The 12,500-nt window shown below is 33.6% G+C and overlaps 1 protein-coding gene across 4 annotated transcripts in view; it reads left to right on the top strand.

Moving 5' to 3' along the window:
* Nucleotides 1–4,871: 4,871 nt before the first annotated feature.
* Nucleotides 4,872–12,500, top strand: part of LOC142343298 (gamma-aminobutyric acid receptor subunit beta-like) — a 79,597-nt gene continuing 71,968 nt past the window's right edge. For 2 of the 4 annotated variants that reach the window (XM_075395116.1, XM_075395113.1), the window contains exon 1: nucleotides 4,875–5,749. The gene's annotated coding sequence lies outside the window, so the exon portion shown is untranslated. Of the gene's footprint in view, nucleotides 5,750–12,500 lie in introns of all 4 variants that reach the window. The other 2 variants (XM_075395115.1, XM_075395117.1) reach the window with 2 other exon arrangements.

Below are 12,500 nucleotides of genomic sequence, written 5' to 3'. Positions count from 1 at the left end.
TTTTTTACAGAATGATTTACCATGTAATGACAAGTGTTCTGCACTTGGGGGAGCATAACGAATTGAAAGACGGAAAAGATCCAAAGTATGTTTATAATCGACACCGATAAATGCCAAAGCAGGTCAAATATACGCCAATGTTATCAGTGAACCTTGAGATGCATCGTATCGTGTCTTTAAGAATCACTACCATCAACGAGACACCAATGCTGGGATTAAATTGGTTTCGACTGTTCCCGGATTGAAGTCTTGAAAATAAAATTGGTTGATCTGGCATTACGATGCAGAGGTATACCCCAAAACTTCCGCCTTTGTAAAATTGGCTCGAAAACTAGATACATACAATGAACGAAATTAGGAGACATCCTTTATATCTTACTTTTCGCAAAAGGGGTTCCGCCAATTTTGCGAAATAAAAGAACATTCGGTGCTCAATTTCGGTATCTATTATTCGCGTGCATTTTGAGCATGCAATAAGCACTTTAGTAAAAATTTAATTTAAGCTTTCAAAGCTTTAAAGTGCTTTAAATACATGCAACCAAAAAAACTGATTTTTTTCCGAAAAATCCCTCGAACATCAAAGGCTTTGTATATCAAGGTGGGACTGGCCGAGTTTAATAATTAGTAAAAAATAGTACTAATACGTAGTAATAAGTAGTAATAAAGTACTATAAGTAGTAATAAAGTAGTAATAAAGTACTACTAATAGTAATAAGTTAGGCTTAATTAAATAAGTAGTAATTAAGTTAGGCTTAATTGCGGATTATATGCGCAATCGAGCTACATTGCGTGCAAAAAATCGATACATAAATGGAGCGGATGCGTGATACAACTTGCGCGAAAAATAGGTTAATAAGTTTGTACTTGTAATTCGCGGATAAAATTAGGACACTTTTGCGAACACGGGATACGATATTCCCTTCCGTTTTCTGCTAAATTAGCTATTTTCCGCAATAGTGTTCCACTTTCAATGTATTAACATAGTAAAAACGAACACGAGATACACGCATCGGGCATATATGCCCGTGACGATTTGGGTATACCTCTGCATCGTAACGGGAAACAATTTTGCAAATTTGCCATGAATGGACAATCCAGACGGAAAATTTGGCGATTGCTTGAAATATCTCGAAATCGCGTGAACTACTACAAGCAATCCGACAAAACGAAATTATGTTTAGATCCTGTGCGACATTTTGAAGTTTTGCGACTATGCATCGGAGGTGCGACTATTTAAAACAGTGAAATTACGATCAGAACTATAAAAAAAAACTGCACGATTCAGATGCTCACATAAGAAAGTGATTTGATTCGTGCGTATTTGTTGCCAAATATCGCAAAACTGTTCAGAAATGTGCCATTTAAAACAAACATGATCGGATGGAACAGACAGTGGAAGAACAGGTGACAATGGTTCTACATTTTTATCGATTATAATAATCTATAATTATCAAACAAAATTTAAATACAAGCTTTTTTCCACAATATAATTAACTTCCTCAGAAATCTGAGAAATCGTGAAAGATCTTACAAATTTCTTACAAAACTGTCTTTTATGTTATTATAAGATTGTGCGTCACCTGGATAAGATTTTGTAAGACAAAATATCAGGTCTTACACGATAAATTTTTTAAATCAGATCTGATCAGATCTTACATGGTAAAAGTTCATTTTTGTCTGATTTTACACGATAGAAATTCTACCTTATCAGATCTTAAACGATGAAAATTGCCTGTCAAAAACGTTTAACGTGTAAGATCTTATAAAATTTTTATAAGATCTTGTAAAATAAACATTCGGAACGCTAGGACTCAACTATTTCATAAAATTTTTTATCAGACCTTTTACAATAAAAATTCTATAAGCATGGCATGCTCTTCAAATTGAAGACAATTCAGAGTTGTTTTAAAGCATTAGCCAAAAAACTACAGCATGCAATATTGAAGTGTCAAAGCAATAGCGAGAAAATTATATTATATAGTCTTTTGAGACTTAAAAGATATTGTGAAAAATTTCATTCGAGTCTCGCGGACTTTTTCTGAAGCGGTGATTATCAAACCAAGCAGAATTTTTTGTCAAAAAACCAAGATTATTTTGGACTGCTAAGTTTAGCTAGTAACTAGCTAAGAATTACCTAGTTGAGACTCAGAAATACACTGTCATCAAATTAGAATTAACAAGCTGTTTTTTGTTTCTTAATTGGTTTGATGGCCAATAGTGTTTTTTACTTTTATAGGAACTTGACTACGTTATACGGCAAAATTGAAATCATTGTAACATGTCTTATCAGATCTGACACGATAAAATTTCTGCCCTACGCAAACTTTTATAATTTGAGATCTGATAAAATACTTATCAGATCATACAAGATAAAAATTCTGCCGAACGCGAGCATTTATTGCGTACGATTGGATAAGATACTTATCAGATTTCATAAGATAAGAATTCAGCAAAATTGAATTATTATCTTGTAAGATCCGATAACTATCTTATCAGATCTTACACGATTGAAGTTCCCCAATGGTAGAATTTTTATCGTGTAAGACCAGGAGAGATCCCGCACCATAAAGTTTTTTGATCAGCATCTTATCAGATCTTATGATAAAAATTCAAGAATCACTGGAGTTATTTCCACGTTTTGCGTGACTAATTTCTATCGTTGAAAATATATATGGATCGTAAAAATTGCGGCACATTTTTGTCACTCGACTCCACAAAACGCCACTCGATTCCTGCACTGGCCAGGTAATGTATCTGTAAGCCATCTGTGGGTCAGGTTTCATTTTTTCAGTTAGGATACTGTTTGTATTTTGCAATTTTCTTGCAAGATGAATGACTATATTCATAGATTTTGACTATGTTGATTGAAGTTGAATCTATCAGGATTCTTGGAAGATGGATGTTGTTACCTTTTTACGAGTTACTTGCTAGGCTGGGGATTGTCTTTGAAGGTGTTTGCACGACAAAAGTTTATGTTGCAAGATTCTTGGAAGATGAATTGTTTTTAAAGTAATAATGTTGAGGGATTTGACTGGCAATCTTTCCAGACGAACAGTCATCTTGCAAATTGACAGGTCCGTGAGACGTATCTCAACATAACTACTCATCATTTACTCTCATATCTGTTAGTACTTTTACTTTCAATATTTACTCTCATATTTGTGCGTTCCCGTCTCTTACCTAACCTTTTATGATCTCCTTCAAAAATGCTTCAAATTATACTCCCTGACAACTGTAAAGATTCCCGAAATTATTCCAAAATCCTCATTATAGTCCAACGATGTTAACCTTCAAAGATCCTGCAATCTAATGATAAAGAAGCTTTAAGATTTTGAAATTTATGTTCACGATCTTGTAAGATTATTATCGATTCAGAAGTTAGGCTTTTATACAATTATATTAAGGTAAAATTTTCAAGAGACGATTTCCAGCTGAGGAGAGGGAAGCCAGTTTCATACAGTGTCATTTTGTTAGTGCAGTCAATATATTGCGTGATCACTGGCAAATGGACAACAGTTTTAATAGTGTTCACTACATACTTACTACAGCCAAGTTACTAATCCTAAAATTTCGTTGAGGGGACAAAATTACAGAAACCCATGAAAAGAAGGAAGGTTGGGTTGTTGGCATTTAGTGTTCATTATTTTTAATCTGTTTATATCTCAATTCAGGGTATAGGAGCTCACGCAGTTTTATGACCGGGGCCGCCCGCATAGATTGAATTACACTTCAAACACAAAAGCCCAACTGAAAGAGCACGCGATATCAGGATCGGTAATGCGAAGGGGAGGGGTAGGGTGGAGGGCTGAGGGTAAGGAGGGAAGAAACCGGATATACTCTTGCTGGGTCCGCTACCGGGTGCTGGATTTGGGCGCATGATCACATTTCAATCTGGTTTCCTCGAGCAACTACCCCTTGTGTGCCCACTATCTCGAATAACAAGCCGTGACGATCTTTTAATAACCCAATAAGTTATTAGCGCCAGTTTCAACTAGACAACCCGCATTTGATATTTCCTTCATGTTTTCCTCAAATATTCCCTCTTTCGCCCTTCCTTCAGTTTTGTGCTCAAAATTTAATTTCTAATTTGAGCTGTGACCAATTTGTATAGAGGTATTGTAGTTCATACTTTCCATGGGAAAACCAACATAAGAGAGAGAACGAATAAGAGACAGTTAAGATAAAGAGCAGGGGTCTTGAGCGGGTGATGGGGGATGGGGGGGGGGTTAAGTGAAGAAACCATATGTGCTCACTAAGATAATAATGATGATGGTGATGGTTAACTTATCATCAATTTTATAAAGCATCCCTTTGTAATATTAACTAGAGACTTACTGCCTAACTTATACATTCTTCCCTCTCTCCCAATTTTCCTCTAAATTGAGCTAATTGATGGGGTCGAGGGAGGGGGGACGACCAGCGGTGGTACTGTGAGAGAGAAATAATTGTTGTTAAGACGAGTACGATGGAACAGAATATATAGTAAATGGCACAGGAGAACTGCAGTGCTACTATTCTCGGGGGCCGGACAGTAAATCGAATGGAGAGAAGATCGAAAGCTGTAATTTTCGATCATTAACGAAATGGGACAGTAGATATAGAAAGTGAACATATACAGTATATAATATATTCCAAATGACAACCCGGACCTGTAATATGAAGCCATTTTCAGTACGGGGGCAAGTTTGTTTGCAAGTATAAATTCAGTACTGATTCAGCTCTATAATCATGTCACTTTTAACACTGGTTTTGAAGACAATTATAATTATTTTTTCGGCACGAGACTGCCTCATGGGCCATGGCCATGCCTCAACAACCCGTGGGGCGTGATATAAATCTATCATAACCGGAAGAAAAGTTAACACAACCGACCATGTATTCACAACAATCGTGTATTCTTTAATTACTCAGTTTATTCCATTATTAAATATCGTTGCGATCAACTGTCCATTTTTTTTTCGTTTTCGATTTACTTCGTCTTTCGATCTACTGTACTATTGCCCCGCTGTTCATCTCATCAGTTGGTTACTAAGTCAGTTAGTTAGTAAGTTAGTTACATCGAGAGTAATAGATTACTTTATACTTTTTACCAATTGACTCTTCACATTTCTCTCTTTTCCTGCCCTGAGATTACTCTAACAGCTTAAAGTGCTTATCTTCCTTTTATACGGAGAAAGAAGGCAAAGTAATGGCTAACCAATCTCAATTAGAGTCCCCCTCCCCCTTAACCTCCCTCTTACTCAGTGCCCGATAGATTCCCTCGTCAGCGCGTGAACAAAACGTCCTCTTTAAAATTCCTGCATATATAATTTTTTAATAAAATTGTTCTTTCATACCAATTGACATAAGGTCTCTTTCCTATCCATCTATTCCACCCCCCCCCCCCCCCTTTATTCCATTTTATTCCCTTTTTCTATACCCGTACCAAGTACCCTCACTGATAACTCCCCTTTTAAAAGGTACTTTTTATAGCTCAATTTCACATCCAACTTTCCGAAACAAAAATTCCAATCTAACATAAAAAGCAATCTGATTGGAGGAATTCAAAAGAGACGCGATTGGTTCAAACGACTTAATTCCCTTCATCATAAAAAATAGTTATTTTTATGTCTCTGCTTTCTTTAAACGGTTATAAAAACATCTGATATTTTAACTGATTAATAAACCGTTTCAATGAAGAGTTGCTGACTGCTGGTGGTTCGTGCTCAGCTCTTTCTTGACTTACTTTTTTGCGACTGTTCCAATTCAGGTAAAAATAAACTTCAGACACTTTTAACGAAACCGTTTTTCCAACATTAATCATTTGTAAAATGAGTATTTTTGGAGCTCGCTTCTTATATATATTTTTTCTGGCGTGGAACGAAACAATCATTATTGATCAAAAGTAGAGAAAATTTTTTTAAAAAAGATAATTAAAAGTGTTCCTGATCAACAAGAAAAAAGTTCTGACTTTTTTTTACATGTACACAAGAGATATCTAAATATTCAAAATCATAGACTTTGTTATATTTTTTTTCGTGACTTTCATTTTATTTAACATTTGTTTTTTGAGAAGCACAATTTTATGAATTCATCACATGTTTTGCTTAATAGTAGAACACAACTTTCAATTGCATTCTATATAGTCCAACATTTAAAGAAACTATTTGTAGAGAGGAGCAACAACAGTACACTTTGTATAAACCTAAGGTAAATTTACCCTAACTCAATTAGGGTCAAATCAAGCTTACGGAAATTTAAGGAAAAGGAGATAATTTAACTGGGTAGCTGCCATTCGCTACAAAAAAAAACAAATGATCAAAAGTTGTTAGCAGTCAAGTAGAAGCGATTATTTAAGCTGAACAAACTAACGCCTTAGCCGGGTAAGCTCTATTTAAACTGAATTTAGCCGGTATAAATTATAGCCAGAAGGATTTTATCAACATATTCTGGACTGAAATTCAGAGAACCAAATTGGTAAAAAGATAAATTTAATTGAAATCAAGCTGAACTAAAAGCAAATTATTTATATGTTTCGTTTCTAGCAGATGCTGTTTATCATTTTTTGTTTGAAAAAAAATTGCTTAAGTTCTTTCTAAGTTAAGTTCATTTCGACACTCCATCTGTTCTTAATACCATCAATCTCTTTTACTTTTTGTATTTAAACTTTTTTGTGATCAAAATCTGCGAAAACACCGACAATCAAAGTTTTTTAAGCATGTTTACTAAATCTCTCGTATTTTCATAATTGCACAATTTATACTAAACACCGCTTACCTTTAACACTGCTTTAAATCAAAATTTTTAAACTCAGTTTTTGTTGGGACAGACTTACTTTGGTGGAGAAGTTGTGTCGCCCCACATTAGTGTGGTAGGCACTATATACTCAACTGGTTTTTTGTTCAGTCAATTTTTGCCGATCGATATATTCATAGTACAGAGTTGTGAGTGGAATTACCAGAAAATTTGCCAAACGTAGAATATCAAATTAAAACGATTTTTATAAGAGGTTAAAAGTTTTGTGAACTTTAAGCTAACTTCCGTTGTTTTGCTCACATTTTTCGTAATTTTTTGTGAGACTTTGATCAATTTTGCAAAAACATGAAAAGATTGGTTGTTCACGATATTCTTATTGATTATAACGCTAAAAAATAAAAAACAATAATTCCAGTTGCTGAATTTTTTGAAGCAGCTCAGCTCTTTTGGCTAAAATTTTTGGCTAAACTAAAATTTTTGGCTAAACAAAAATTTTTGGCTAAAAAAATCAACTTTTTTTTTCTTTTTTTCATGAAAAATGGCACCAAATATGTTTTTTTTTGGCCACTTTGTCCAAATTAACTAGTAGTGCAGACACAAAAACTGCCAGCAAAATGTTTCTTCTTTCACATCAAGGCTATTTACTTTTCTGGTTCCTAAGAAATTTTTCTGGAGATAACAATTTGGCGACCTTTTGATAATTTGAATCAATATTTGTCAAAAATATATCACATATAATTGAGATAAAGAGTTTTTCATCTGCGAAAACGCCAATTTCGCTATTATTTTCAGAATTGCGTTTTTTAAACCAGTGCAGTGATAGCCAATTATGGTCACATCGTTAATTTTTGAGTCTTGGTCCTAGTTAATTTTTCGAATTTTTTCATCCCAAATGCATACAGTCTCTTTCTATTTGGGGATTCCATCATCGGGATGTCCCATTGATGTTAAAATGAGGCCCAAATAGCGAATAATTTGTTTTCTAAATGAAACTCAAGGTTTTCTGGGGCTACAGCAAAGAGTTTATAATAAGTTTTGTAATGAATTATTGAGTTTTGCCATCAATTGTTGCTCTTTTGGTGGTTTTAAGACAAAGCCTAATGAATCTAAGGCTTTATTTGCTATCTAAAAAGCTCTCAAGAGAGCTATGAAAAGGTTGCAATTTTATACATAGTGTTTTTTTGCTAATACAGCTTGATAATTATTCATAATTTTAAATTGATATTTTGTTTTTGTAGTATTAGCTACTTTAGTAACAATTGATTTAAATAATTGTTTTATTGAACAAGCAGCAAAAATGCGACCGGTTCTGTTCTAATTGTGGGACATTGCCGTGGAATATTTATTCAGATTGTCATTGGGCTAAGTAATTTTGAAAAAAATGAGTTTTTAAGAAATGGTTTTAGATGAAATCTCAATTATGGAAAATCAAATTATATGGCAAATGAAGGCCAAAAAACACAAAAATTAAAGTATTTCAACAAAGATCTTATGTTTTTTCTAAGTTTCAATTCTACATGAATTTGTTGTTATGTTGCTCGTGACTTGGTTTCACTAATGAGATGTCCAGTTGGCTTCCTAAGGTTGCAAAAACTAAATTATTAACATGTTTTATTTCAAAGCTTATGATTGCTATAAAAATTCTTTTAAAAAACATTGATTAAAAAATAATTTTTTTTAAAAGTTTTCTGAGATTTGCCACACTTTATCTCCTTTCTGTCATCTTTTAGCGTAGTCTGGCAAAAAGAACTTGTTTTTTCCTTTGAATTAGAATCTAGTTTTGTTTTTATCACTGTACTTTTTCAATAATGGTTTTTATTGCTTTGGTGCGAACAGTTTTCTGAACTTGTTTTTCAATCTTTTTCAGCTTGCGGTGTTCTTTTTTGCTGCCTTGTCCTATTATCCGTTTATTGACTAATGAAAAATCATTTCTTTAGCTTTAACAATACGCAATTCATATTTTTAAAAATGTTTGAAGTGATTAAATTGTGATTTTAAAGGTTTCGACAACTTGTTCTAAATTTATTTGACTTTTTGATTTTTTTGCCGATATAGCTCGATAATTATCCATAATTCATAATTTTATTTTGATATATTTTTTTATTGTATCAGCTACTTTAGTAACAATCGATTTCAACATTTGTAATAATGAACAAGCAACAAAAATGCGACTATTTGTCTTCTAATTATGGAACATTACCGTGGAATATTTATTCAGATTGTCATAGGGCTCAATTTTTTCAACTTTTTGAGTTTTGCCCGTGTTTGTTCTTTTTGTTGTCGCAAGATGACAACAAAAACTATTTCTTTTTGTTCGGTATAATTATTGCGCAATCTTCTTGTTCTACATATTGACAGCTAACTGGAAGTTATATGTGAAGCCATCTAATGCTTTCAGTTGACAGCTAATGACTTCGAAATCAATTTCAAAAAGTTTAGATGTTTTTTGCATTTCATTAATCTCATTAAGGACAGATCCCATATTTTGGGAATTCAAATCAAATTGGTTATTTAAGTTATTATCTGATGCTCCTGGGACATTATTTTTTAAGTTGTTGAACAAAAGATAGATTTTGAGCATTGGTCGTAAATAGCGCATTCTGTTTTCTTTAATTTGTTTGTGTTTCCTCCTTACAGCATCAACTCTCAAGCTTCCCACAATGGCATCATCCAATTTGCTAAGTGGTTTGAGTTAAAAGCGAATTTTAAACTGGATACACAAAATTTTTGTCATACAATATTTGAAATTATGAACGTTTTCTTTCTCTTCCTCTTTTGGTAGACAATCAAATCAAAAGTTTGATTGAGCAGGGTAGGAACAATGTGTGCAAACGCACCTTAACGAGCCGCCTTGTTGGACTCAGATTCAAAGTTGAGTATTTAATTGGTCAGTATAAATTTATATATAGCTAAAGTTTATTATATTTTCTAATACTTTCTCTCAAATATTTGCTGTTTACTTTTTGTTTCTTGTTTTCCTGTTTTGGCACATTGAAGGAAACAGCCATAAACATAAATATTGCAAAAATATATTATATATCTGAAATCTTAGTGAAATGGTTGCGAGATGAGATTTCCAGATTCTGCTGGAATCCTGCTAGAGTATTTTTGTTTCCTTCTAGGGTTTACTACCAAATACCCAAATTAGTCGTACTAAATGGAAGTCTCTGCAACGGAGAATTGGAGCACAGTTGCGTAATTTTGCAATGGGGTTCTTTATTACCATCTGGCATTAAAAAATTTTTATTTTCTTTCCCGATCAAAAATTCATTTATTTTTTTATTACTTGTGGTAGGTACTTTCTTGTCCTGTAAATCTTTTTTGAAACATTTACTTCAGGTTTTCATACATTAACTTTCTGTTATTTTTTGTAAATCTGTTTTTCTCTTTCTTTTTGTGATGAAATGTTGCTACCACAATTCATTATTGGAAGCAAACTCTTTGAAGTGAAGGCCCGATGATTTTAAAAATTGTTAGTGGGCTGTGCAGGTGCAATTACTGAACTACTGTGAAAATAGACCAGTATTGGATTTGACCACCATCGGTTACTTGCAAACCTAATGTGCTAAACATTACGCAAGCTGGTCTTAAGTTCTCGAATTGGGCATCTCTGATAATAAGTTCTCATGTTTTTTCTTGTTCTTGAAGGCTTCATTTCTCTAGCCAAGTATACGTTGAACAAGTAGAGCTTCTTGTCAAGCTTCGTCAAGCTTTTGCTATGCAAAATTTACATTAGGTTGATCTCTCTCAACCTTCTGACTTCCCCCTTAAATTACGCATCACCAATGTCTCAGTTTCTAGCTGTCTTGTCTTTCTTCTGCGGTTTAACTCAGAGAATAGGGCCTGGGTCTATAAACTGTTAGGAGATCCATGAAGGTTCAACTAGTGTGAAAATGGACCAGTAATGGATTTGAATCAGCATCTCTTACTTGCAGGCCTAGTGTGCCAACCAGTACACAAACTGGTCATAAGCTCTCGAACTTGGGCATCTCCTAAAACCCATTCTCATCTTTTCTCATGTTCTCTATGGTTCCTCGAAGCCTCATCTCTCTATCCCAGTATATGTGGAACAAATAGAGCCCCTTATCAAGCTATGCCAAGCTTATCATATGCATAATTTGCATTAGATTGATCTCTCTCAACTTTGTGACAAAATTTTAGTCTATGTTTCTTTTACCTTTATACTTGCGAATATTCTTAGAAGAATTGATTGATTAAACGTTAAAAGTATCTTAAATGTTTTATACTTGGTTGCTTAACATCTAATTTTTTCCATTAGAACTAAGCAAAAAGTTATACTAAAAAGTTATACTATCGGTTGTACTAAATGAATTTATCGAAGGGCAACTTTTTACGATCGTACTCTATTAAATTTCTGCAATTGTTTCGCATTGTTTCGCATTGTTTCGCTTTTGTCAGTGAACAAAACCTCAAGCAATAAACAGAACTTGTAGAGGTAAACTTGAATTTGCTTTCACGGTTTCCGTTACTGAAATTTTCTCTAATTATTGATTTCATATCGTTCAGAACACTTAGTTTTGTTGCATAACTAATAAACAAACAGATTTGAAACAGATCACATGTTCAATCAGAGCCAAGTAATCTCATCAGATGCTGTAACGAATCCTGTAAATTTCCGGCTCGAAATTTTAGCCGATAATTCCAACTCTTAAATTATATTCTTGTTGATTCACTTCAACTAAAATTATTTTTTGTTTTTAGTTTTCCCCTGAATAATTTTAATTGACTGCCATTAAGTTACCTTGTAGATAAAGTTTTGATTTTGAAACAGCTGAACAAAAAAGTTAATGAAAAGCTTTAGGGTACAAAATATTTTAATTGAAATGAATTACGGTTTTATCATTAAATGGATCGAATTATTTATCTTTCGATGCAATTTTAGAAATCATGCTTCCCCGACAAGCAGTGGACTTAGTCGTGCGTGCAATTCAGGTTATTGCGCTCTGATAAAAAATCCAGAAGCTTTCCACTATGTTATTGAAAGGGAAAACAAATTCTGACAAACACTGATGAAGTTGCAGTCCTTTTTTAGAACGTTTCCTATTTGTTAGCTTTCTATTTGGCATCGAAAAAAATTAATTCGGAATAGTCTAACTGTTAAACGTGGCTATATGAAAAAAGTTTTTTTCATCAGAAACAAATTGATGGTTTTGTAAATTGGAATTGAGTTCTGGACTGAAAGTTAGCTTGGAAACATGAATATTCGCTCTTGAATATATTGCAATTCAACAAGTTTTTCATTGAAAGGAGGGAGAGGAGAGGAGGGGGCAAGAAACAAAAATTGCTTTGGTCTTTGAAGGCTAGCAGCCTAAATTATAGATTTAAAAATGTATTGACTTTTATTTAAACTTGAACTGCTGGTTTGAATTCTTTTATTTCCTAGATGGGATGTTTAGTGGAAGTAGTGCTGTTATGTTTTCCAATAATCGATATAATCTTTTCTTCCCTCATCCCTCCAAAAACAAACAGCCAGGTAGGTAAACAAACATTCTTTTTATATCATCTATCCACCAATAATACTACTGCTACTGTTTTGTGGTCTACAAGTAGTAGATTTCAATAATGAGATCTGGACTACTGGCGCTCCTTATTTGGCATAAGGACTCTCACAGTAAGCATGTATAGCAGTTGTACCCAGTAGAGCTGCGGAGATGTTATTGTAGGATATGGGATGTCTTTGCTGTATGTTTGAGTATGATTGAAGACCCTGATCAGAACTGATACCGAAAAGAGACAAAGATTAT

Source organism: Convolutriloba macropyga, chromosome 7 (genome assembly GCF_964194025.1).
Source record: "Convolutriloba macropyga chromosome 7, txConMacr16.3, whole genome shotgun sequence".
NCBI classification, from domain to species: Eukaryota; Metazoa; Xenacoelomorpha; order Acoela; family Convolutidae; genus Convolutriloba; species Convolutriloba macropyga.
This window is presented reverse-complemented; position numbering and strand designations above follow the sequence as displayed.